We start from the raw sequence: 5,743 nt of genomic DNA, 5'->3' as shown, positions 1-5,743 counted from the left end.
AAGAATGTGTAGCACTTCTACGGTGTGATTGGAATGTAGTAACTTGTAACCTTCATTTTTCCCAAATCTCCATTCGTCCCCATGCACCCTCTCTCCCGTAGGGGGTTATACATACAGTGCTTCCAGTTTCTGTTCAAAGAATTGAGGGATGTTGAGGAATAACTTTAGTCAGGAAAGCTGTGGGTTTGGAAGAAGTATTAGGAATGAAGGAGGCACAGGAAGTCATGGAAAGAGAGAATAGCAGAAGAGCTAGACTATGGGAATGTCAGGCAGAACGAGCACAGGGGAGAGAGAGAGAGAGAGAGAGAGCGTATCACATCTAACCCCATAAAAGAGTAAAGTTGGCTTCAAGACAATTATGATGGCGACGAGATTGTTGGAAACATGATGCTGCCATGAAAACAAATCAGCCCCATCTTGGTTACAACTAAAATGTGGAATAGGTTACCTAATGCATCTGTGGATGTTTAAGTGAGGAAAAAATTTATTTCTGCTCTCTCTCTCTCTCTCTCTCTCTCTCTCTCTCTCTCTCTCTCTCTCTCTCTCTCTCTCTCTCTCTCTCTGTCATCTGCTATAGTTCGGAATTTTTTAATCTTCGTATTTTATGACTTTCTCCTTTGCTTCCTTTTGATTTTAATCTAAAATCTTTCCTTCAATCCTATGAGACCTTGAGAATATAACGGAAGGCAGCAGTCTTGATGGTTCCTTTCCCACGTTAGACCCTGGGGGACAAGGCACTGACTACTTGTGACTTAGTGAGCTAACCTGTGATCTATGATCCTGGATCAGTCAATCTAAAATGTATAAAAACTTGGAATGCATGGAGGTGGGTGAAGGGAAGGGCGAATATGACCTATCAGACCACCACCTCATAGAAGTCCAATTCAATTGTTACACAAGAGCAAGAATGGCCAATCTATTAATGAAGCAAAAGAAATCAAATACCTGAAAATAACGGAAGAGTCCACCAGGACATACCTCGAATATACAGACAATAAATGAAGACATCAAGACAGACAGGGAGATCTTGGAAATCAATTGGTGAAGTAAAAGCGAACATCCTCGAGAAGATTATGAAGAGAAGATTAATACTAAAAGGAAAGCAAGATGAAATAGAGCCAGAAAGGGTCACCAAAGCAATAAAGAAAAAAGGAAATAGTAAGCCAAATAAGGATATATAACAAGTTAAAAAGAAAAGCCACAAGCACAGAAGAAAAGAGATACTATGAAGAAGCATGTTATAGACAAAATAAAAAAGTAGGTAGGTAGCTGCAGATCATAATAAAGAAAACGTTAGAAATGAGATAATGAATGACAAAAAACAGACAAAGGAAATCCTGGGAATGGGATATAGACATGCAGAGTGGAAAAGACCACCTCAGAAAACAAGAATGGATCAGGATATATGACGAAAATAAGAAGCAAGAGATTAAGGAAGAAACCCTAGGGAAAGAGTTAGACAAATTCTGGAAAACAATATACCAAAAAGAAGAAAACAAAATAGGAGAAATATGGAATGAGAGCAAGAAAGAACAGTATAAACATGACATAGAAGAAATGATGATAAGATTATAGGACAGCATATGATATACCATATACCATTAAGAGAACATATTACCTAACAAAGACAGAAAATAAACTTATGGAAGAAGTCAATAGAGGATGTAAAAAATCAGCTCGAGTATAATGAGGTCAAATAAAGCAACGTGGCCAGAAGTTCAAACTATTCTTACAAAGCACCAACATTCAAAGAGAATTGGCAGAATTTTTAAACAGCATACTGAAAGGCAGGAAAACACAGAGCAGCTGGCTTATGTAAAAAACAATACTTACACCGAAGAAACAGCACTCCACAATCAAATTTTATATGTATCATTTAAAATTTTCATGGGGATCCTAAAAACCACAATAGAAAACCAATTTAGAAATATAAGGAAAACAAATGAACTGCAATTGGGCTTTACAAAGAAGAGGAATTGATAACTTATATATCTTAAAATATTGCAGTTAAAAACTGCATTTTTTAATATTGCATATAAAAATAGACTTCCAAAAAGCATTTGACTCTGTTAATAGCAAAATGCTCATAGAGGCCTTGATAGTTAATTGCATGTATTTGCTTTAATTTGCAGATCTGCTGATGGGAGGTTGAAAATAGAAAAGAATTATGGTATTGCATAGGGGAAAAAAACTTAAACCAACATAAACAAAGGAGAGAGAGAAAAACAAGCAGGGGTGTTGTTTCAAAAACAAATTCCACCTAATACTACTAATACTTATCATCATTTATACTAGTTATCTATTAATGAAATAAATTATCGTTTTTTTAATGATTTCTTCAATGATTATATTTAACGTTCTCCTTTTCATCAATTAGGCTTGAATCAAAACATCAGATTCAAACGAGAAGTCCTTAGGAGACGACGCTCAAAACATAAACAAACTGTCATTACCTGAATACATTATTTGCCTTAGGAATATCAATAAATTACCCAGTTTGTTAGTAAATTACACGGATTTTTAACTATATTCCCATTGAATACTTACAATTATCCACCAATTGACTTATTAGAATGAATGAAAACAACAGGAACCACTTCTAAACCAGAACCACAAACATAAACTGTCAAATAGAAGACGCTCACAATGTCAACAAAGAGACGCCATTTGAGACGCCCTCAGTAGCGAAGCTTTTAGGTATTCAAACGTCTTTTTATCTTCTATAATGCCTAATTGCCGTCTTCATAATCGAGACAATTCATAATTAATCGCAATAATTGATAAATTTCCAAGCTAACTGATATTACTTTAATAATGTGAGTTATAGAAGTTTATATATTAGGTAGTTATGGTACTCCTTGGTTACTCAATAGATGTAACCTTCTATGGGGTCTTAACCTGAGACTGTCTAAATTAAATGAGTTATATTCTATGATATCTCAATGATTTACTCATAGGTTAATGTCAAGTTCAAGTTATAAGATTCTATAGGATCTCATTGCTGTAGGCTACAGGATGCCTGTATCCTGTATCCTGGCCTACTTTGTCCTAAGACTCTGGTTCAAGGTTACTGTATGATTTCCTAATAATTTGACAGAAAGTTTGGGTACGGCAGTTAAATCTATAACCCTATAGCCTAGGCTAGGCTATAGCCCCATGACCTAGGGTAAAAAACTGCATGGTACAGGGGTGGACCATGTACGATCAATGTGTAAAACCCCAAAAAAAGTACATTACAACGTGTCCAGACATCGGAGGTGGGCATCAGACGCGACTTGTTGTTGGTGAGAAACGGAGCTAAAGACCTCTACTCCGGTGTCAGGACGCGTTATAATGTACTTTTCTTGGGGTTGTACACATTGATCGTACATGGTCCACCCCTGTACAATGCGATACCCTAGGTAGGTTTTGTTTTTTCAATTGATCATAAGATGAGTAGAGGAGGATTTAGCCTATGGTGCACATTGTGTCTTTCACCAGTGTTTTTTAAATTCTTTTTACAGGTATTCTCCTACTTACGATGGGGTTAGGTTCCAAAAAACTCATCATTTGTTGGAGAAATCATATCTCAAATATAGCCTAACCTTCACTGGGGTAATCAGTACCATCCTTTCATAGGGTAAACAATCACGGACGATCCATCGTCATCACGTTGGCCAGCCCTTATTCACTCGATATTTAATTGGTGAAACAAGAATACAGTTACAACTTTAAGCATACCATTCAAAAGATTGAAGTTTCGTCAACATAATGTGATATGTGAAAGCCCCATACGAACTAAAATAAGAATGTGACGCTCTTCGTAAAATATGTTTTCAAGGCAGTTTTGAAATCCAGTATGGCAGCAATTGTGTGGCTGGCTGGTCTAACCACGGACAATCCACCATCTTTCCCAGCCTTCCCAGCACTCATTTGAACAATGTTAGCATATATATGTAATGTTTATTGATCTTACTCAAGATTGCAGTTGTAATCAGCACAATAAAACAACATTTTGTTGCCTATATTAGTGAAAGTATAAAACTTTTTATTCCTGGGGTCATGGTTTGAACTGAATTCATTTTTACCTTGTAATCGGTGGTTTTATCCTTACTGCCATCACAACTGAAACTCCACAGTGCTTATTTGATTGTAATCATACACATTTTGATTTGAATTCACTCCACATTGCACTTGAACCACGTTGCTGTCTTGGTTCCTAAGTACTCACTCTGCAAAACACAGTTACGAGCAGCAGACTACAACACGAATATGAGACGCAAAGCTTTATACTTCAATGTTACTTTTACTCATTATTTAGTTTATTTAATGTTTATTAGAATTCATTGTCTATTATCCCTTTTTTGCAAACAAATTAACCCTGAAAAATTACAAATATTTTGGATGTATACTTATGAGCAGATGACACGAGGAAAAATGACTCATTGTTGCCAATTTAGTGGAGCGTCACACATATGCCAATTCATTCACAAACTGTTTCCATGAATTCTAGTTGTCATAGTAATGCAGTAATGATAAAATTGCTGTAATATGTATATATACTACAAATAGATACACTAATCTCACTTATTTCCCCAGTTTTGTGTAAGTTTTATACCTAGTTTGAAGGGTAAACGCATACCAATTGACAACACTGATAAACAATTGAAGAGCACAAAACTCCGCAAAGAATGCCGTAGTCCCCTTGAATAAGTACAAATAAGTGCTGGTAAGAGGTCGGGTGTATGATTGTTGTGATGAAAGTGCCCCGGCATCTATGGGTACAAGTGGTGTGCGGATTTAGCACAGCAAATGGGAAGTTTGTTGACACAAGCGACTCTGCAAAACATCGAAATGGCATCAATCTTCGAAATTTTTTTTAATCGTAAGTAAAAACTTCGAAAGAAAGCGTTATGGGGTTGTGGCACTGCGTTGGCCACCCTTTTCATTACCTCTGTTTAATCTTAAAATATGGCCTTAATTTCTAACTGGAGGAGAAAATACTTACTTCAAAAGAAGAGCAGAGGTCTTGAGCTCCTTCTCTCACCACAACAATCGTGACTGATGACCATCTCCGGTGTCAGGACGTGTTAAAAGTACTTTTTCGGAGGGTGGCCTAGCCGTGGTAGTCGGTGAGTTGGCCAGGCCACACGGTTGTTTACCCTATATGGTAGCCTAGCCTACACTACACTGTATACTCAATACATATGTGTTATAGTAATTATTTAAATCAGCTAATTCTCTACATTCAATGCAGCTTGACTTATGATAATTCAGCACAAAGAGAGATTGAGTAACACTAACAAGAGTTAGCCTAGCATATACTATGGTATATTGTATACATATACAGTAACCTAGCCTACAGTATACTATATACTACAAGTACGATATAGTAATTATTAATATGAGCTAATTTTGGATGTTCATTGCATTCTGACATATGGTAATTCAGTTCAAAAAGAAATTGAACACAAAAAGAGAATCTGATCATATGATAATTTATTATACAAACAAATTATACACAAATCAGATTCAGTTTGACATTGTCATAATTGAAGTTCTAAGGCTGCTGCTGGCTACATATAATTATAAAATACAAACATAACAAATATGCATCTTTTCCATGAATGTTTTAAAAAGTGTTATATTCCTTCACTGTATCCAATAATATATGTATCCTCTTATTATTGTATTATAGAATACTAACATAGTGGTCATTGTTTGGTTTGGCAATCTGCTGATGGCAGATCCGAGTTTATTTCGC

The 5,743-nt window shown here is 36.0% G+C and overlaps 1 pseudogene; it reads left to right on the top strand.

The window, feature by feature from the left end:
* Nucleotides 1-1,356: 1,356 nt before the first annotated feature.
* Nucleotides 1,357-5,743, top strand: part of LOC135204558 (gastrula zinc finger protein XlCGF8.2DB-like) — a 5,826-nt pseudogene continuing 1,439 nt past the window's right edge.

This window comes from Macrobrachium nipponense, chromosome 47 (assembly GCF_015104395.2).
Source record: "Macrobrachium nipponense isolate FS-2020 chromosome 47, ASM1510439v2, whole genome shotgun sequence".
In the NCBI taxonomy this organism is placed as follows: Eukaryota; Metazoa; Arthropoda; class Malacostraca; order Decapoda; family Palaemonidae; genus Macrobrachium; species Macrobrachium nipponense.
The sequence above is the reverse complement of the archived record's forward strand: the minus strand, read 5'-3'. Positions and strand labels throughout refer to the sequence as shown.